This window comes from Corvus cornix, chromosome 2 (genome assembly GCF_000738735.6).
Source record: "Corvus cornix cornix isolate S_Up_H32 chromosome 2, ASM73873v5, whole genome shotgun sequence".
NCBI lineage: Eukaryota > Metazoa > Chordata > Aves > Passeriformes > Corvidae > Corvus > Corvus cornix.
Genome location: NC_046333.1, coordinates 32,415,997 through 32,438,097, shown reverse-complemented (window position 1 = coordinate 32,438,097; position 22,101 = coordinate 32,415,997). Strand labels below are relative to the sequence as shown.

General features: G+C 42.3%; 1 long non-coding RNA gene across 3 annotated transcripts in view; it reads right to left on the bottom strand.

The window, feature by feature from the left end:
- LOC109144455 overlaps window positions 1–22,101 on the bottom strand; it is a 58,744-nt gene that overhangs the window by 10,612 nt on the left and 26,031 nt on the right. Inside the window, exons 3-4 of one of the 3 annotated variants that reach the window (XR_005601577.1) lie at window positions 9,864–10,038; window positions 2,393–2,507 (exon numbers count right to left, since the gene is read on the bottom strand). This is a non-coding gene — a long non-coding RNA (uncharacterized LOC109144455). Of the gene's footprint in view, window positions 1–2,392; window positions 2,508–9,863; window positions 11,956–22,101 lie in introns of those variants that run through there. The other 2 variants (XR_002045245.3, XR_002045246.3) reach the window with 2 other exon arrangements.

Here is a 22,101-nt window from a genome sequence, read left to right as displayed (position 1 = left end):
GTGCAACACAGAGCATTGAGGCCTGGATCGTACAAAACACTCCATGGGAGAGGATGTAGAGTCCCTCAGTATCTTGGTGGAACATCTTTGCCCTTCGGAATAGCCCTGCCCAGGTGTCCATGCACAAGAGCAAGAAGCAGGACACAGCTCTTATATCCTGTGTTTAAAGTCTAGAAAGATGAGCATGGATTCAGAAGAAACCCAAAACTTATCTCAGTAATACCACGGATTTTAAGGGTAGCTGTTACCCTGTGGATTTACTTGATTTTTATTGAAATTCTAATGCTGAAAACATTAGGAATCCTATTTGTTGTCTCCTAAGCACTCCTTCCAGACTCAAAGGAAAGGTCAAGGTTATTATTTCTTATAATCCATAATGAGAAATTTTCAGATATTGGCAATGATGCTTTGATCATTTTTTGTGACACCTTAAGCCCAACAACTGTGTGTTGTTTTCCAGGCAAGGATAGTGAATAAACCCCTTAGTCTGAGTACCTGCCACCTGGGTCAGGGAATGCACTTCCTCCTAAACAGAAACGTACACATATATGTACATAAATAAGAGAGAGGGGGCAAGACAATTTCTCAGCTACTCTCAGAAGAAAGCTCTTTCGTGATGAAAATTTTACTTAAGAAAAGCTCCTAAATCAATTGCTCCCAGGCGAGAAGGGGAGGAGGGAGGACGAAGAGGGCTGCATTTCCCCCGATCAGCAGTTTTCCATTGCCCTCCCCTGCTTCCTTCCCTCTCCATCAGCAGGTTGCAGACAGCATCTGGAGTCTGAAAAAAAGCTGACCCCACGGCAGGACACCTCCAGGTGCTTGAATGGGCAGTGAAGGCCTTGGCTGATGATGCCAAAATGTAGTCCTGGTCCCTTTCCACCACATTGCTTTCCAGCAGAGTGAGAGCAGGGCTCCCATATCAGTATAGCATACCAGAGACTTAGAGGGGCTTACCAGGCTGCTCTGTTTAGGGGATAAAAGATGGGAGCTTGGCAGGAATAAACATGTCACTCGGGAAGCCTGCTCCACGGGGCCTGATTTCCCTCTCACGTCAGCTCCCTGCTGGCGCAGCTCCCCAGATGCTACAGCACTAATCCTGATTTATGCTGAATTTCGGCAGGCGCAGGACCAGCCCCTGTGTAGCCCCCCAGGCACACTGCTCCCCCTTGTCTGGGTGCTCACTGGCACTCTGGGGGAGGGAAAACGTGTCGTCCTTGTGCTGGCAGAAACAAAATGTGTAACTTAAGCAATTTTCTACCCTCTCGGGTGGGGGCACATTGCTTTGCACATATTGGGGAAGCACTGTTTAACACTGCTGGGACTCAACACATATGGCAGGGAGCCTGGCGATCTCAGTGCTCACTGGGATGGGGAACCAGGGGGTAAACTCTACACCTCTGCTGTTTCCCCTGAGGTTAGGTTAGAAAAATCAGCTGTGATTTCAAAGTTAGAAATATCTACAGGGCACACTCTTCAGTGAGCGGACACCTGACATTTTCTGTCAGTGGGGCGGCTCATGGCGACTGCACCATCCCTGAGAGATACACGTCGTCTTGTGAGTGAGTGGAGGACTGCTTACAGGCCTTCCTGATGGGAGTACTGGGAGAAGTAGGTCATTTATTTATGGTGGCTCTGAGATATCAGAATGTCAAGCTGGCCCTTAGCGGTAAGTTTTTTTTCAAATCACTAGTTTTCCATTTTTAAAGGGAAGGCTGGCACCACTGTTTCCATGTTGTTTCTCACACATCTCTTGGCTTTTTGATCTTTCTCAAAAGGTAAAAGTGGGGGAAAAAAATCCTCAAGGCTTTACAAAGGGTCTTAGTGGGCTTTCCAAAGATAGCTGCTCAGCAAGGCTATGTGCAACAGGCTGGGATAGCTGAGCACATATGAACATTTCATCCCACCATCTCCATCACACAATGCACAGATCAGGATCTCCCCCAAACCTCAATGGGAAGTCCATCAAAGACAAATCTCTCTTGGAGTTTGTTTTGGAGGTAAGTTATCACTTTTCCCCTTTCCCTCCCCTTCCCTCTGCTCAGTCATGGCAGAAAGATTCCACTTGAGCCCACACTGCCCAAGAAACTGCAGGGTCCCTCGCAGATGTTTGGTAACACATCAGCAGCATGGCCCAACACAATGTAATGAAATTCCCCCCAATCTCCCCCAGACATTACCTAATTGATAAAGTGGCCGCCCTGCGCCACATCAGCTCCCTCCCCAGCTCGTGCGACACAGCCGGGCTCTGTTCCCTTTCGCCATGACCTCATGCCGGCACTCGCCGCCCATGCATCATGCTGCCGGCAAGCTTCCTCTTCCACACCAGATAAACACGACTGAGACAAACTCCCTCAGCAATACAAGAAAAAAAAAAATTAAAATAACTCCTAACCTTTCTGAAGCTCCTGCCCTGGACTCTTGTTCCTGGTGAGAGCTGCTGGCCAGGAGATTCCATGTAGAGCTGCTAGCCTACTGCTGTTTGCTGGCAAAATCCAGAGAGGGAAAGACTAAGAAATGCAAAGGTTTCTGTTATAACTTCCAGACACGAATACCAAATACTTATACAAGCGTGCATGTATAGGTGGAGTTTCCATGGGGTCAGGCTCACTGGCAAAAATCTGGCATAACTTGGTTGATGGGGCTGTGGCTAAGTTTGCACTGAGTTTTATTTACTGGGTAGTGCACCTAAAGCAGAACTGGAAAACCAAGTTGTGCATAGGGGAAAATCTATGCAAGCAGGTTTAGCAGCAAAAAAAGCCATTTTCTTTAATTTTTTTGTTATTAACTTCTAATTTGAGATTGCTTCCCAACAGCGTCCCCTCAATATATAGTCTACAATATCTTTTTGTAGTGTCATCTCCCCTGTGACCTGAAAGCTGAATTCAGTTATCCTTCACTGACTAGTCTATAGATCTGTCATGGAAAAGACAGATGTTAATTCCCTATCATCCTTATCATCCTTACCCATGGTGGGTCTTAGTAAAGTTTTCACACAAATGGAGTTACTGAAACTTGCAATCATACATTAACCAAAATTATCCATAAAACCCTGTGGAATTTAGCTAATAAGATCAGAAAAAAATGGATCCAAATAGCTGAAAAATTTTCTGAATTACATATTTTACAAAAATAATTTTAAGGGGTTTTTTTAAAAAATTGTTTCAATTTAAAACAAAATTTTGTTTCCAAGTCACTCTTTCAATTATAAAATAATGCCCCCCAAAATCATGCAAAGATCACCTAAAGAACCTGTGTTTGTGCATGTGTGCACATACCCACACACACATAAAAGCAGAGAGAGAGAAAATTAGAACCCACAAAGAACATTATCTCCATTTAATTTAAGTTAAAGCTAATCCTGAAAATTTTTTCATTCTGTTTTCTCAGTTCACATATCAAACAAAAGATACAGAGATCAACTACTATCCTGATGCTTGTGTACAATATCCTTTATTCCTGCCATGATGAAAACTCCACAATGAGCATTCAGGCTCTGAAGACTAAATCAGTATTTCTGAAAGACAGGAAATTGTAAATTTTTGAGCCTAAAAGCAAAAAAAAAAAAAAAAAAGAATCCTAACAGGTTTTCTTCTATTAATGCCTATCATGCAATTAATGTCCATGCATTTACTACAGGCACTAACTGTCACACACGTAATACAGGACACTGTGGGGTTTTGTGGGATGTTTAAAGAAGTGGTTGTTCAGTTGCCATAACATTCCTCATCCCACCATTTCTCTGGCTGCAGGGAACAAAGGGCTGTGAAGTCCCCTAATATGAAAACACCATCAGGAAGAGCACCACATCTGCTTGCATCCTAAATCTCTTGGCATTGTTCTCTCCCACTGCAAGAACTCAGAACAGATCAGATAGATACAAACAAGATCTTATTTTCCTTCTCTCTCTCACTCATGGAGAACATGTCCATAACTCCACCAAGAATAAACAACCCCACAGCTAATCTTCCCACTCCTTGGGACGGTTTGTTGAAATTAGTGAAAGGATGTAGACGTTGCGCAGACTGCTCGATAAGAGTTATAAGCACTGTTTTGTTATTACTAAAGAGAGGCAGCATAACTTTGCTGTCTCCAATGACTTTAAAACACAACATTCTTCCTCACGTCTATCTCCCTACCTACTCTATCTATGTTAAATATAAGCATAAGTAAGCATGGGGATGTGCATATGGAAGGAAAATAAATGGCTTCCAAGGGGAGGGTGTTTTGCTTATTGTATATATTTTTTGAGGATGTGGCAATATAAACCACAAACTCAAAAATGGGAATAACTCAGAAAGCACCACCAGAACTGAAAAACCCTCAAACAAACAGCAGATCTTGTGGTTATGGTTATTTTCCTTGAAATACCAGTATGGATACCAGTAAGGAAATACATGTATCCATTAGCAACATGCATCTAGGATCAGATGTAACAAATGGTACGGATAATTTTACCTCGATTCTTCCCAGGTACCACTGATGCTAAAATCAGCCTACTGATTTGGTAAATCAGCCTAAACTTATTTGGTAGTTTAACTCAAATATTAGCTAAAAGGTAACACCAGCAGCAGAGTACCAGCAGTGCTGATTTAGGACTGAGAAATCAATGTCTGTTGGGGCAGGTGCTCCATTGCACCCCACTGCTGAGGGCGCTATCGGTGCCAATGGTGGGTGCTGGGTGTGCGAGCACTGGCATGATCCATTTTCTGCAGCTGCCTGGGGAGTGAGATACGTGACATGTATTTAGGCTGCAGCTGCGCTGAGGCAGACCAAGAGACTGTCTCTACATTTCGTATCAACCCAAGCGCCGCAGGATGCCTGACTGAGGCTCCTTGGATCTGCAGCAACAGATAACGGGCTGTCGTCATCCCTGTCGGCTAGAATAGATGTAAGTGGAAAAATCCTTTGGATAATGTTGATCTGGCACTTGCTGAATGTGCAGGGAAGGTAGAAAGATGGAGAGCAGTGACTAACAACAGGGGGAGATAAAAGTAGGATTTTCCACATCTGATTTCACAGACTCCTGATGACCTTTTTCTTTGCCATTGGCCTCTGCTTTTGCTACATTTATTTATACTCTGAAGAGGCAACTTCTCTGATACCATTTGTTCTTCAACCAAACAGCATCTAAAAAGGGACTTCATGCTGTTGTTAAAATTACTGTTTAATTAAGCACCAATTCATTAAAATAGCTTTATTAACTGTGTTATGTTTTTGGAAATAACTTTGGGCACAGGTGATTCCAATTTAGTTTTAGGCTAATTCAACACCAAATCTAACTCCTATACCGTTGAATTTACAAATATCAATCTGTAACATAAAAGTGAAAATGACATAATGATGTTTGGGAGAAATGTATCTGAATGGCAAAATATTTGGCGTGAAAATCAAGCAGTAACTTATCTGCCTTCAAAATCCAAAATGTATAATTAATGGAGTGTGTGCAAATTTGTAGTGGCTGTTATTCTTTCAGACATATAAAATTACTGAAAAATACATATCATTCTGTCCAGCAGAGCAGTTGCAAAAATATTGCAGTGCAGTCTTTATAACCACACACTTCTGTGTGGTTTTTGCTGGTATGGCAGTGTGGGAGCTGGACAGGAGACACTGTGTACTTTAGTGCACACCTTGATGCAACACAAACCACTAACACGATATTTCTCACTGTGTCACAGAACAAGTTATTATTTTATTGTTATTATTTGCTTGCTTTTTGAAAGGTATGTAGGAAAATAATGTAGTCTAAATTGTATGGGGTTTGACTTTATATATTTAAAAAATTATGGCTAGCTAATGAATATTAACTCTGAACATTCTGAAAAGCAATGCAGGTTACCTAGCAATGAAGTGCATGAATCCTGCCACAGTTGCTGGGATTTCACTTAATGGGCTGCTTGCCTTTTTTTCTTTATTTCTTTGATATATCATAAACTATTTCTTTCACACATGCAGGACAGTTTGGGCCAAGTCCTGTGCACTGCTTTGAGAGTGTGACTAGCCTTCTGCATGTACTGGTAACATAGAAATACGTGCAGGTATATGAACGTTCATATGCACACACATCTATATCATATGCACATGTATCTGTATTTGTCTACACACCCACTGTGTGCATATACACACAGACTCCCATGCACCATCTATTTTAATCTGCACTATTAGAAAAATTTAGGAAACCAAGGAAGAATGTGATGTGCTATTTTCTTCTGTGCAAATAAAAGCTACAAAGACTGGCTTTTTAAATTTTGCTGTAGTGCTCATTATTTGTGTTTTCATCTCTCAGAACTCTACAAATGGTGATATACCTTCAGCATAACATGCTTGCTAACCCTGTCACTTTTGTATGTCATGCAGTCATGTGTTTGTAATCAGAGGTCCATGGACCTGGCAAGAAAATCACTCTCTTCCAGCTGTTCTGTCCTTTTACCAGCATCACATTTGGAGACCAAACTGTAAATAAAAAGGAGCTGATGAAGCTTCCACAGCTAGCAAATTTCCAACTTCAAAAGCTTTTCTGCTTCTGAAGTTAATGGTTGATTTCCCTCTGGGTTCACTTTTCATGTTTTTACTATATGCCATTCTAGACCATTAATAACTATCGGTGTTTGTGGCTATTGTACAAGGACCCAAAAACATATGAACATTCTTCATGATTCAGAGTTGCAAACCACAAGTGTGTTCATAGAAAAGGGCTAAATAAGTGTTTCACAGCAAAGCAAACACACTCTCAGGTTTAGAAGGTGCAATGAACCTTCAAGAATTGCAGGAGATTTCTGCATGTTTCTGAACTTTTGAGATTAATATATCCAGAATCTGTGATAATTGAGCTATTTCAAAATCAGAACCACTCAGGTCTGCCCCTGCAGCTGAAGCAGGGTCACCTAGAGCACGTTGTCCAGGATTGTATCCGGCTGTATTTTGACTGTCTTCAAGGATGGAGACTCTACCACCTCCCTGGTCAATTCATGCCAGTCCTTGGTCACCTTCACTGACCTGATGACCAAAATGTTTCCTGATGTTCAGACAGAGCCTCCTGTGTTTCAATGGATGCCCATCGCCTCTGGTCCTGTCACTGGGTACCACTGGAAAGTGGTCTCTGTCTTTTTCATTCTTTCCTGCCATGTATGTATGAGTCAACCCTTAAGCTGACTCACCACTGAGGAAAATGTAGAGAGGGGTACCACGTGGAGAGTTGACCTTCTCCACACTGAACACAGTGGACAAGATCCTGCTTATGGATACCAGAAGTTTATCAAAAGTAAATCCATTCTGGAAACCAGACTCTCATCATAGTTTCATCTTCAGTGTGAGCAGCAAAAGAAAAAACTCAAATAAAAATCTCACTCTGCAATATTCTTGAAGTGGACATAGCCTATAAAACTAAGATCACTTGAGAACCAAGTGGCACTGCAGGCACAAAATTGGAGGAACTCAGTCCCTGCCCTGAAGTCTTACTATCCAATCATCAAGCAAGTTCAGCATTTGAGCTGACATCCCATAAATGTTTGCTTCTTTTTCTGTGATAAACAAATAACTTTCTTCTCCTTTTGTTTCTGTTCTCTCAGAGCTTAACGGCAGGCCCAAGTGTATCACCCACCCAAGTGAATATATTCACATCCTGGTGATTCAACCCAGATCTGAGCATGAAGCCTGTCTCAGCAGTTCTTCTAGAACACCTATTGAAACTGTTTACCAAGATAAGTCTCTTGATTGTGTTTTTTTCTTCCCCACACCCATCTATGTTTACACAAAGAATTTCAGCAGTTAATACAGAAGACCTTCATATTTACAACTCTAAACCTAATTGGGAAAATGGCATAACAAATACTTTCCAATATGCTGTTTTCTTACTTATTTGCAATTCTGCCCACAGAAACCTTCCCACAAAGATGTAGCGTCATCCCTTTGCTTATATTATGCATGCATACATGCTAGTAAAAATAATTTAGACAACTATTTTTTAGTTGCATTGCTCAAGATTAAGTAGGGTGAGAAAGAAAAAGAGCTAATCGAGCCCTAATTGTCAACATTAAAGATAGTTTTCTTCAAGACTCAGGAGACAGATGTAGCTCAACTCAATTGCCCCTGTATAGGCAACCAACAGACATGTCCCATGATCACTGGGACATTGGCACAAGGCTGGCAGACATTATATAAAGGTATGGGACACCCAGGCCAAATGACCAGCAAATGAAACCCAGATGTGGTGCCCTGGGAACATATCAAACAGCACATACACACCTACAGGTGAACAAATGAGTCAGAGCTGGCCATCCCCCACCTGCCTATAACCAGGCAATGTGGGCAAAGAATTTATCCCCTCAGGTCCCAGAGGGGTCTTAAAGAAAGTGCCCGTTGGTACCTATCAAGTTACTTGAGCACATTTAACAGGTTTAAATTCAAACTGCCAAATTATAGGTCAACGTAGGAGATCATGTTTCAGTAGTTTCTAAAGTTGCTTTCCACTCTGTATGAAAGAGTTACAGTGTGAATGAGAGAGGTACCAAAAAACACCTCTGGCAAACTATTCCACATGTAGGTGAATGCCAGTTCCAAAAAAATTCAGGTGCTTTGTACACCATGGAACATGGTCAAGGGACCCAACTAGAGAAAACTTTCCCTAAGCATGTCCTAGCCCTGCAGCTGGGGCAACTGCTCTGCATGCCTGCATTTCTTTTGGTGACAGTGACCATTCTAACTACTCTGAGATAAAAACTACCATTGGCATGAGATTTCATTTTCTTCTGGCTGAAAAAGAAAAGAAAAAAGGAAAAAAAGTGACTAATTTCTTAAAAAATAAGTCTGAAGCATTTTTAAGAGAGAAAAATGGAAATATATAAATTCATCCTCATGAAACTTAAGTTGTTCTCAGCTTTGTACTCAATAGTCAAAAACCATAATCCAAAAAACAAAGAAAATTGTTCGCAGAACCCTATTAAATGTAGATTAAATTAAATTAAATCAGCTTCTGATTTAACTAAATTGGATGAATTTTCTAAAAATGGAAATGAAACAAAGAAAGCAGAAATTTGACCACAATTACAGGAAAGCTATTGGTGGTAAACATGGCTTCCAAAGATGTTTGGGAATCAGATATCTACAAAGTTTCGTATTCAAATCTATGCCAGAGCAACAAGCTCTGACCTTGATAAGACTCACTTAAGATCCTATCTGTTCAAGACAGTCTTTTAAATACAAAGGTGAGAAAGAACAGAAGCACAAAGCGGAAGAAACAACCCTACATATTTGATTGAGTAGGCCGCCCTCCAAATGTTGGCAGTTCTCTGTACACTCACAAAGAAATTTATACAAAAACATGCAAGTAGGAGGTCTCATGTTGACTTTTGTGGGGAAAAGCGTGCATAACAATAGACAACAGGATCTGCTAGTATACAGTGCTGTCAGCAGACATTGCCAGCTCAGAGGAGGTATTTCTTACAGTGACAGAGCACACATTTGCATGTTTCAAACATCTGTAAGTGTATCTATTTTACATACAACACAAGATTTGTACTTCAAGACACTCTGGCAGACTAAAGCAGATGTTCCAGTAAAAGGATATTTATCCAAATTACATTTTCAAGTATCCTGCTACACTTTTGCCTAACACCATTTATACAGCAACCATGACTAAATTTATATAGCAGTTATTCTACACAAGCATGTCAGGCATTCTGCACATAGGTGACCAAAAACATCGATGCATTAAAGCAGATTTCCTGCCTAGCTGCCATTGGATGGGACAAGACAAAAATAAAACCATGGGCCTCTTGTAAACTTTAATCATCATATTAACACCCAGGAGAAAAGCTCTGGGTGATCCCAATCTTGTTTAAGAGTGTTCAGCTGTAGATACTTACAGGATGTTCTGCCCTTGCTGATTGCTCATTATCCAAAATTAGCTCTCAGAGCAGTCTTTGGCATAGCGTCTGGCAAAGTGGAAACTGGACCTGTTTTCAAGAGCTTTTGACATTCTCAGGACCTCCGCTCTTCCAGGAATGCATGCCTTCACTGAGCAGGACATTACACAACTTTCTGCAGGGAGAAGTCAAGAGAGTTGTTACCCAACATTGAAACAAATCCCTGGAACAGTGGGGCAATGTCAATTTTGCCGCTTTCCTGATGTACTCACCAGATTATTTGGGGTTTAGCTCCAGTTTAATGGCTTACAACAGGTTCCAGTTCTACATTAGGACCAATTGGTCTTGGACACAATAGTTCCAATCCTAGAGGCTTTTTGAAAGCAAAATCTTGGTGATATTCTTCTAGTATTCAGATAAAGTGAAACACTTCTGCTTTCCTCAAAATATATACCTGATGTAAAAACCTACCCTCTTGCTGAAAAGCTTAGATTATGAAACTATCCACAAAAGGTAAGTACACATGCCTACAAAAACAACAGCTCTTCAGTCAAGGCAGAGAAGAAAACATATGTCTTTTATATATATAAAACCTCTTTAGTGCATCTTCTATAAATTATTTTAACTGGTAATTCAAATTCCTGTTAAGGTCAGGCTTACAGTTACTAAGCTCTGAAAGCCTATAAAAACAAATTACATTTTGAGGCTCCTTTCAAACTTTTCCTTAAACAAAAGGAGGTTATAGTAGCTGCTGACTTGATTCTAGTAAGATGATGTGCTGATGTAGTTTATTGGCTGTAACCCTTTTCAATAATTTTTGTGGTAACTTTGAGCTGATAAGATGCTGGCGGGGCTTTTTTCCTTACAGGAAAATCATTTTTTTGCCACCACCCAAGATATATCACAAATTTTCTCATCAAAAGAGGTTTGATTATTTTGTGTCAATTCTTGTTTTGCTATTGTAAAAACATTTACATTTGTGTGCTTTTCATTTATTGCTATATCATAGTAAAGCACTTGATTTACATATGTTATATACACAGTGCATGCTACATGTAACAAAATGAAACCTGAACCAAAACTGAACACAAAAGAACAGCAAATAGACCAGAATAATAAAGTTAAAACCAACATTTCTCACCTTTTTAAGATGAAGACCTGGTTTTCTAGGTGAAATATTTCAATTCTTTCACAGAACATTTTTTTGTGATTTCTCATGAAAGTTTCCTGTAGAATGCTGTGCTTCCATTGGCTTTGTGATAGGGGTGGAAATGTGCTCACTTTGAGTACTCAAAAAAAAAACATCACATCCACTCCTTTCACTTTTTAATTATTTCTGCTTCTTGCCACCCCATATCATTATTTTTTTTTTAACTTTGTGGTAACCATTACTTGGTCTGGCTGCATTTTTCCATATGAAAATTTCTTCTAATGCAGCCATTATGTAAATAAATATGTCTACAGTATACTTCGCTATGTTACAAAAGGAAGCTTTAAAACATATGCTTCTTATAACTCTTATAAAAATTAATGAAACACTCATTCTTATACAGTGGGTTTAGCTTAACTTTGAAAAACTATGTGAAAACACTAGACTAAAATAAATGAGATTGCTGTTAATGTAAAATATCCATTTGAAATGCTTTGGTATTTAAATTTAGCTCATTCAGCCTCTGGCGTATGAGCTTGGAGGAAAGCCAGTTTCTCTTAAAAATAACAGCGAATCCCGAACTATGGAAAGAGGGCTTCGGCGGATCGATGCCACGTTTATCCCACAGGGTCCCTCGTGGACACGCTCAGGCAGCGCTCTCGTAGCACCCACGCGTGCTCACGATTTCAGCTTCGCAGGTGGTCGCGAGCAGCCGCTCACACCCACAGGCTGTGCACGAACCGGAGACAGAGAGGTGAGAGGGGCTCTCTGCCTGCAATTCCGAGGCGTTTAATGGCAACAGCCCGAAGGGAACAGAGGCATGAAGAACCCAAAACCGAACGCCTGCGCCGGGTTTGTCCCGAGAGCTCCCAAAGGCGGGCAGAGCATCCAAAAGCAATAGTCTGAGGGCTAGGGGGCAGAGGCAACGTTGAGTGACATAACAGGGGCCAATGGGAAAAGGGATGGGAGGGGGAGAGAGCCAGTGACCAGCAGAATCTAGACAAAGGGAGAACTTTCTAGCACAGTGTTGTAGAGAGAGACCGCTTTTAGGGCAGCTTGGGGGGTGTAAAGTGGACTTAGCCACTGCAACAGAGAACAGACCATTTTGGGCTAAAGCTGTGCTTTTTGTGCATCAACGGTCTTTTTTTGTGAGTGAGGGGAAAAAACTTAAACATTAAAATCGTGGTGTGGGAATGCCAACAAAAAGATTCATGTTTTTCCAGTTGATTCTGTCTGGCATTTCCCAAATCCTGATAATTTCTCCCATGGAAGATGCAGTCTCCACTAAAATAGCTCTAATTAAGAACAGTGATTCCATACTGGTGCTGGTCCCAGCCTGTGGTCATGGCAGCAAGGAGCCTGAGGCAGAGCCATCGCAGCTGTGCCCACATGACCACACCCATCGCTCATGAGCTACATGCACACAGGGCTGTTCATCCAAAACACAGAGGTGATGAGTCCCAGTGGCACCACGAGGTGGTTGGTTTGGGGTCTCCCAGGCCCTGTTGAGCCAGGCCAAGCAGGCAGGGAAGGGGAGTTTGGTTTGGGGACCAGGCATCAATCCTGCTCACAGTGGGTCTGTCTCCCTTGGCAAAATGGGGAAACTGATGTGGGTGTCATGGACACATGATGGGGTGTCTCAAGAAATGCCACTGCCATTCCACATTTTGGACTGGACTTGAAGATCTGCAACAGCTCTGCATGGGACTTGCCTCTAGAGACAAGTTGAAAATACTATGGCAACTGCACAGGTGATGGAGAAGCCATAGCAATTCATTCTAGACAAAACCAGAGAGAGAATGCCTGGCTCCCTAGTGCTAGCACTAGACAGAAGAAAACCCTCTCATGTTTCTAAGTGAGCAGCACTCTCCACCGAGAGTCTTTGAGGCCATGTCTTTGTGGTGACTTGTCCAGCAATCCTGCTGCACCGAGCCTGCGCTCCACCAGAGTGGGCATTGCTCAAAAGAAAGGATACCTCACAACTCAGCACAGAGGTCATATCTCTGGGTGAAGCATCCTGTACAGCATCTGTCAGAGACACTCACTTCAGTAATGCATTTTTCTCCACTTGTACAAAAAAGTCAGAATAAGCAACCGATTCGTTATCCAGCAATTGCTGAAGGACCAGGTACATAGGGAAGAGTTCAGGACAAAGCACAGGAAAGAGGAGCAGAGTGGCACAGTTCAACTTTCCCCACAGAGGGCAGATCTCTGATTTTTGGCTCACAAATAAGACAGGAAGCGATGATGCCTGATCAAAGGGCAGTTTGAACCATGTACAGCTTCCACTGAGAGCAGCCCACAGCTGGCCGGCCTCTTCCAGGATCAGATCAATATTTGGCACACACCAGTACTGTTTGCTTTCAACTTGAGTCATTAAGAAAGACAAAAGTTTTTCAGGTCATATAGACGACTCCTCCCAGAAGGAAGAGTGGAAAACATGAGTATTTGCCAAATTGAGGGATATAAAAGTGATATAATATTGCACTTGTTTTACAAACATTACACAATCTTATTAGGAACAGCATTAGCCCACTTAGAAACAGCATTCTACATAAATGTTCAGGCAACTTTATTCTTGACCAGCCTGTTGCTACCTAGGACCCTTCTCAAATCAATCAAACTCTCCTGCAATGGAAATATTTCATAGCAAAAATTGTCATACCTTGTAAAAAAGGAAATCCATTTCACTGCCGGATATATCAATGAATTAAAAAAATCACTTATTTGACAAGAAGACAGATTTTTTTTTCCAGGTGGCTGGGATTTTGGGGGGAGGAGTGGCAGAGGTTAATGTTATAAGATTAGAACCACTGTTTGCAACTCACCTTTTGAATGATGTGTTATGGTATCCGATGAAGCAAATCTACTTTGGCTTTCATCAGTTTCTCTTTTAGTACTAACAGCAGCAGGGATGAAACTCTGAATTTTTGTGTAGAAAAATACCAACAAATGAAAAAACCAATTCTAGCTTGCACATTTTTTCCCTACTATTTTTGTTGGCATTTTTCCTCCAAAGGGCCAGAAATACCCAAGAACCAACTTGGGGATGGGACAGCTTCTCCCCACCTATGTATCAGACACAGAGGGATAGGGATAACTTGTGTTCTGAAAACCAGTTTCTTACTAGTGGTTGTGGAGACAGGTTACATCTCCCCTTGTGGCAGCATGGCTCTGGAAGCATGGAGATGGGAAGGTAGGAGGAGTCTGGCTGGTAGAGGCATGCTGAAACCCAGGTCCAGATCTTAGACAACAAGAAGTCGAACAAACCCAAGTTAGCAGTTCAAAAAATACCTGAGACATCAAACAAGTGCCATGCAGGCATGGATACTGCAGAAGTGAGGTACAGAATGACCTGGGAAGGGCAGCCTCTGTAATTCGCCCTGACTTGTTGCAAGCACTGGCAGAGGAGAAAAAAAGTGCTTCAGGATAAATAATATTTAGCCTTTCTTTCAGCAAAAGAAGGCAGATAGTCCTGTGGAAGGTTCGAAGCTGCTGTCAAAGTGCACAGATCATCTACCTGGGATTTGCCTAACTTTTCCCAGCTCCTTTCATGATAAGGCTAAAGGGAAAAGGCTGCATATATATGGTTACCTCTGCTGGTGGGGACTTACCCAGCCTGTTGCTCATCTTCCTGGTGTTCTTCAGAAGGAACAGGATGGCAGACATGTACCAGGCCAGGTGGGTAAGGATAACACACCCACTGCAGGCAGCGGCTAATGGGAAGCAGGCAGAGGTTCACATGGGAGGGGAGCAGGACTGCCAGACAAGTCCCAGTTCCTCCAACATCCCACATATCAGATAACAAAGTCCTGCTTCAGTGCTGGGCGCAAAGAGGAGTGGAGGGAACCAGGCACGGAGGCCAAGTCTGCAAAACCCCTCCTGCCTGGGGACAATGATGCAGCTACAAGTCATTTACAAATGGTACAGGGGCAAATCTCCCTGAAGTATCAGTCCCACAACTAGCTTATCATGTAGCATCTTCTTAATCTAGGGCTCCCCTGCTTCCAGTTTTCCCCACATGCATCCTTCTCCCTGCTTGCATCCCAGCAGATCCTGTGCACGCACAGAGTTTGTCCCATCTCAGCAAGAGCATGCAGTCAGTTCAGTGTCTGCATCAAGGGCAGCCTGGCATCTGACAGGCTCTCCTCCAGCCCTGACACTGCCTGCCTCGCCCATGCTGGAGGCCTTGGAAGTGTCAAGTACAATACCCCACAGGTAGCTGGGAGACCCAAGCAGAAAATGAGCTGCTCTAATAACAGGAAAATAAAAAGCTCAGTATGTTCAAATATATACAAATAAGACTGGACCCAGCCCTAAGCAATGACAGCTTTTGGCTGGGGGCCTGTCTTGCTGAGAGCTTCACTGAGAGGAGCATTCCTGAGTGCCTTAGAAATGAGAAGGCTGACATAAAAGTCTCATCTCTTTGATGGAGAAGCAAAGCTGAGTGGTAAAAGGCCGGGTTGGATGGGGCTCTGAGCCACCTGGTCTAGAAGAAGGTGTCCCTGCCCATGGTAGCGGGGGTTGGATCTAAGTGATCTGCAAGGTCCCTTCCAACCCAAACCATTCTGTGATTCTATGAAAAACTCTCCCACAGGCCTTGCATGGTAGAAATGTTTTTTACATGCATGATGTAGAAATGTTTTTTCCATTACCTAGCAAAGGTTGCCTGAAGCCCCATTCAATGCATGTGGGCATATCTCTGAAAAAAGAGTGCAGAGCAGTGATTTGTGTCCTCTCTGGCTGGCAGAGAAGGACAAGGGAAGCAAGGCCAGCACAAATCCTGACATTTTACATGTATGAAGTTAAGGACAAGTAGGGTGGATGTGAAATACTATCAAAAATTTCATGTCAATGCATGAAAATAATTTGACATATAAAGTTATTTTTGACCTATAAAATGATATGTTCTCATTAATTCCTTCCTAAAAGCCTACATTTTCTTACACCTTTTTTTCAGTAACAACTGAAATTCACATATCTGCTCCCACAATGGAAGTTTCAATAAGACCTTTTTTACTGGCTTTTCTTTAAACCTTATGTAGCCCCATAACTGGAGAGTTAATTCAGGTGAAAACTGTGACAAAACTAAGTATTATGGAGAAGTACTTTCTACAGAAAGAGATCATTTAAATTTGGCTCCTCCATGGATACAGAAAAAGCAAGAAATTCTGCAGAACATCCTCTCACAGTTCTTTGTTCTCCCTAACATTTCTAATTTTCATTCACTCATAAGGTTAAAAAAGCAATTTGCGGGAAGAAAAAAAGCCAAAACAACAAACCACATGCACACATACAAATTCACCCAGAAAAATGATTGTGAAACTCAGACTTCTCCCATATAGCATAAAGAATGCAATATTTTTCCAGCAAAACTCTCCCTGGAGGTGAAAGGAGGGCAGGATTGCCCCCCAGTCATGGCACAGCAATCCACCCTACATTTAATACTTGCTGGATCTCTCCCCATTCCCTTCAGGACCTCAGTTCTTTGGTGGTCTTCTGTTTTGACATCTGCTTACCCTTATCTCTAATCAGTTTTGCTGATAGACATTTCCCCTGAGAGTGGAGACACTGCCTAATAGATTTTTTTTAAACCAACTGCTACTTAGTAGTCATGAAATTATCTTTGTGGCCTGCAAGGGTGAGAGACACTGTTCCTAACATTCCCATGCAGACAGCTAAGTCTCACTCAACTTTATCTGATTTGCTCTATTTTGCTCTTTATACTCTCATAGCATAATGACATAATGACCACAATATGTTTTTGTTAAACCTGAAATTAGGCACAATATCCCAAGGCACCAAATGATCAGGGAATGCATTGTAAGTAATTGTTAAATAACATGGTAATTTACTACAGCTTGTATCAACAATTACAGTCTGCCAGAGCAAGGAATTAAACTTGCAACATGCAAAGAAGCAGCTTACAGTGTGTTGATGCAAAATCTTTCAGAAAAAAGCATCACACATCAAAGTGCAAGATTTTATAGAAAGAGAAATGGGTGAAGTGAAATGTTTTGCCCTCAGCTGATACAAGTGCTTACTAGAATATGTAGCAGCCCACATTTTGCTCTGATGATTATGCAAAAGATGGTGCCTCTCCAAGAGATATAAATGCCATAGCACCCCATAACAAAGCATGAGTTCTTGTTATTTGGCAAGAGTACACTGAATTTCCAGCTAAGCAGGTGTTGTCCATGACAGGCAAAATATCAAACAAAAAGTGGTCCCAAGACCTTCCAATGTCTTAGAAACCAAAACGTTAGCAGAGTACTAGAAAGTGTATCGTGAAAAAGTTGGTGTAGATTATTGTACAAGATGTTTGAGAAAATCCCTGACAGACTTCTTGTTGTTGATTTTAATAAAGGAAAACAAACTACACACACATGAGGAACTGAGTCCTAGGTGATTTCAATTCTAACTTTCAGTGGGAGTGGGATAGTAAGGAATGTCTGCATCTGGGCTTTTAAATGGTAGTCTTTCTTTAAAAAAATCGATTTTTTTTCTGGGTCTACCAAATGTAATTTTTATTGAATTTCCTTCTTCTCGTTTGTTTTTTATTCTATTTCTGTGAAAACAAAGAGCACACACTTGCAAAAACATGTCTGAGTCCAGACGGTCAGTGCAGGAAATTCCTGCAGTTCTGGTGAGAACTGTGACTGGAGGAACAAGGGGGGCACATACTCAGCACCTCTGCTAAAGGATGAGCTATAACATGAATACAAGAGACACCTGGCTGTTTTGGAGCTGCTCTGCCATCCATGAGCATGCAACCCGGTCAGCCTGCCAGCTGGCAAGAGCTCAGGTATGGTGATGTGGGCTTTTATCCGATGGTCCAGGTGAATACAAAAGTACTGTGTTGGAAGGGGAACATCCTAGCAAATGTATGTGTGGAGCAAGGCTTCAAAGCCTGAAGTGAGGCTTTGAAGCAGCACTGATGCAGGAATCCATAGGAATCTGGAGCCCCCAGTTCCAGTGCTTCAGTATAACTTTTTACTAAAGAGTAGTGCAAGTCTAAAAGCTGTTTATAAATTCATGTATCTTATATATTCTTAGCTCAAGCAAAGTGCAATGTGGACCCACACAGCATCCCCCACATGACTCAGGCTGCTCCTTTCCCTGGAATGGGTAATGACTCTATGCCTTGCTAACTATGGTTTATAAGCTTGGGTGATTTAAGTAAGTAAATACAGCAAAGCCAGGAATGCAAAGTCTGTGCTAGACATTTGTGTTCTGATGGCTCCTCATCTCTGGGCCTTATCTACAGTCTTACCCCAAGCAGCTGGCAAGCACCGTCTCCAAAGTGCTGATGTCTCTGTGCAGTTGTGGATAGGGAAATAATATCAGATCTGCTCCCTGGGAAAAGGCTATGCAGAGCCCCAAATCATGCAGCCAGTTTTCTTGTCACTCCTTGCAAAGCAATGATCTCATCCTCGCTGCCTCCAAATTTTCTATCTCCAGTGTAGGAGAGGGAGGCAGCAAGGGACAAGAGCAGAGGGAGAAGGAGGCTAAGAAAAGAAAGATCCCATTGTTAGAGTGCTGTTATTTGTGTGAGTATTTGCCAAGACAACAAGATTGGGTCTGATGACATGAACTCAAGGGTCAGTGGGGAGCTGTGCAAGAATGCCTGAACTCCTTGTGCTCATGATCCTTAGGAAAAAAGCAACTTCCAGATGTGAGCAAGCCTTCCTGCAGCCATCCAGTCCCCTAAGTATATCAGATTATACAGCCTGAAGATGCCTGCACCCATTTGCATGGCTGAGCAATTGCAATATTTGCCTTGGAGGGAGAACTGCGTCAAAATCCTAGATCAAACCACCAAAGCACTTCAGGTGAGTTGGTAATGAATTAAATTAAACTTCAGGAGCACGGTCATAAAAGACAGGATAAATCAAGGATCCACCCGTAAGACAAGATTCTGAATGAACTGCAAAAGGCCAGGGCTGTGGTGTCTGTCTTGCATGAACTCTATGAAGAGATCAAGACTCTCTCTGTGTGTCTAAAAGCAAACCAAGACTGAAAATATTAAGGTACTAACACCTGTTGTCAAAAAGTTACCAAAAAAATGTCGTGTGCAAGCCCAGTGTCAGGCATGAGTATCTCTCTTCTATGCCATCACCATTTAGGAGGGGATTTATTCTGAATCCAGGTCAATTCACACCCACTGAGGACATACTCACTCCACATCCATCCAGTTGGTTCTCACCAAAAGCTGCCAGGGAATCTTTGTGCTGAGGGGCTGATAGGATGCACTAATAGAACAGATACAGCGCCTGAAAAAGCCAGTATCACAGTTGCACCCAGGAGGGAAAACCCAGCACTTATTCCAACTAAGGTGGCTGCATACTGGGTTCAGAGTGGATTGCTGACACTTACTCACTAAGTTTAAAACAACTCTGAAACTTACAGAGTCTCAGAATCACTTGTCTGTGCACAGTTGGCAGTGGGGTGCATCTGCCTTGGTGTGACTGTGGCAGATGGAGACCAGTTCTCCACTCAGAGAGGCCACTTTAAACCTCACCTTGTCGTCTGGAAAATGATTCACCTCGTGTTTAGCATGGGCAGTACAGATTAATTGCCCAAGCCTTAGCCAAAAAGCAAAAAACCGTCTACACATAAGCATAATTTAGTAAAGGGGAAAAGTGTTAGATTCTTTGTTTGTTCCTGGGTTGTTGGGTTTTTCTGTAATTAAGCATTTTTTTCACAAGCTGCTTTTGCAGCAGGTGTCTGTGAGTCTGCAGTGGATAAGCAGCTGTGGGTCCAAGCCGCCACCTTTCCGCTCAGCCCAACACTGCCTCGTTTTCTAAGCTCCCTCCTTTCCGAGGGCATGATTAAATGAGTGCTTTTGAAGGCAGTAAGCGCTTGCTAATTCGGGGTTTGTCTGGTAATACTCCGATGGGTCTGAATTTCCAGCATCTGTGGAGCCAAACTGACGGTTAACTTGTATTCCCAATTTTCCGCTCCTCCTCTGCAACTTTTTCCAGAGACTGCTTCTCGCTGACATCTCCCCCCCCCCTCGCCCCGCCTTTCTTTTTTTTAAATCGACCTGGTCTTTGTTGTACTAATTAGATTGTGTCTGCCTGAGGGACCCAGAGAGCAGCCCCAACGGAGCACAGCCTGGAAAGACAGGACACATAATCCCTGTTATCAAGGGGGCTGTCATTTGGCATGTAGATCAACTAATTCTTTCAATACCATGGGAGCAGTTGTACATCTTAATATTGATTTTCCCCCCAAGATATGATCTCCTGCATTCCTACATCAGTCTCGCTTGCCCTGGCTAAAAGGCTGCATTTATTACAAGGCAACACAACGGGTGCACACACCCCTGCCAGCTTTTTGGATTTACAAATGAGAAGGTGCTTTGCGGGAGGGTAAGAGAGTGAGCAAACACTGACGAGGCAAGTTAACATAACAACTTCAGGAAGCAACTGGGAATAAACCAAACCTGCTGCACTTTCACTTTGCATTATGAAGTAATTAATTCAGAGCTGACTGACATCAAAGGCTGAAGGCCAGTCATGGGAAGGGGCATTAGCAATAAATCATGTGCTAAAAGCAGTAATGCTTTGAGTCAAGCCACGTTGCTACCGTTCAGCAACCAGCCTGTTAAATAAGTTTCTGCTTGTTTCTCTTGTTCTTCCTTTCCACCCACCTCAGTATTAATTTCAAGAGATGCTATTCATGTTTTGTGCTCCATACAAAACGCCTATAGCTAATTGCAAAAAGGAAAAACACAACAATGGGCTGACCTTCACCTGAGGTATCAAAATGCTTTAAATGCTAATCAACAAATAAACTTGCCCAGACACAGACCCCCCTTCCCGCCCCTTTATCACGATACCTCTTTCAAGGATGGCCATTGGTAACTGGATTCTCAAAGTATTTATTTCTGTCAGTCTGGAAGATTTTTTTTCTTTGTGCACCAGAAACTTTCTTAGCTCTAGGTGTTCTACATTACCTTTCTAGAAATGTATGTCACTAGACAGCCTATGTTCAACTGCTTGTATATAACCTTTATTTTGCACCAAACTAGATTCATATCATGACTCGTAAAAAAGCAGGTTTCAATGATATAATTAATTTTTTTCTATTCTGCCAAATTTACCTTAGAACCAAAAAGGAAAGAAATAATTTCCAAGCAAAGGAAGAGGGAAAAATTCCTGTAGTGACACCATCTAAGTAGCTCTCCTGACTTAGACCAGCTGAGGACTATTGCAGCTTTAACAAACAGCTTGCAGAGCCTGATGTTGGCACCTGTTAATACCATCCGCAGAGCTGAACGTATTTTATTGCCAGACAGGAAACTTTATCCACAGCACTGGGATCAGGTCCTTCTCTTCCAAAAAGTGTCATAGGATCTCTCACTTCCTCCTGGACAGTCACCAGAGCCAGGAAAAATAGGACCTGGGTCCAGTGTCTCAGCTGAAAGCAGTCCTCCAGCAGTGCAGAGCTTCCTGTAGAGCCTGTACAGCTCTGCCAGCATCAAAGACAAATACACGGTGCGGTTTGAGGACCACTCTCCAAGGGCTCCCTCTTGCCTCAGTTACCTCCTCTCCCCTCCCTATAAGCCTTTCCATTCCTGCTTCCCAAGTGCCTGGCTTTTCCAGCTAAGTGTTGGCCTTTTTCTTCCAGACTGCAAAGATCCAAACGTCTAAATTATATTCAACATGTGATCAACACATGGACCTCTATAAAAAGATATATATGACAAAAAAAATCACAGACATTTCTACTTGTGTGATGCAGAAGGGTGATAAATCAAGAAAACCCTTTTTGTCCACCATCATGGTCCACAGATACCCACAAAAGACAGCTTCATAAAACAGTGTAATTCCTTCAAAAATCAATTCTGGGCTGGATCCTCAATGGGGAAAGAAAAATCTTGGCAAATGAGATTTAAAAGTACCTAACTCACCTGTCTCTTCTGGTTAGAAGTGTGGTGGGAGTACGGTCCTGTTCTGAAACATGTGAGGTCTCCCTGCATCTGTGGCAGTGCATGGGAGCGTTAGCAATTCAACATTAGAGCACAACAGATACACAGGGCGAAATAGAGGTCCCCAAAGAACTTTCAAAAGCAAGGCAAGA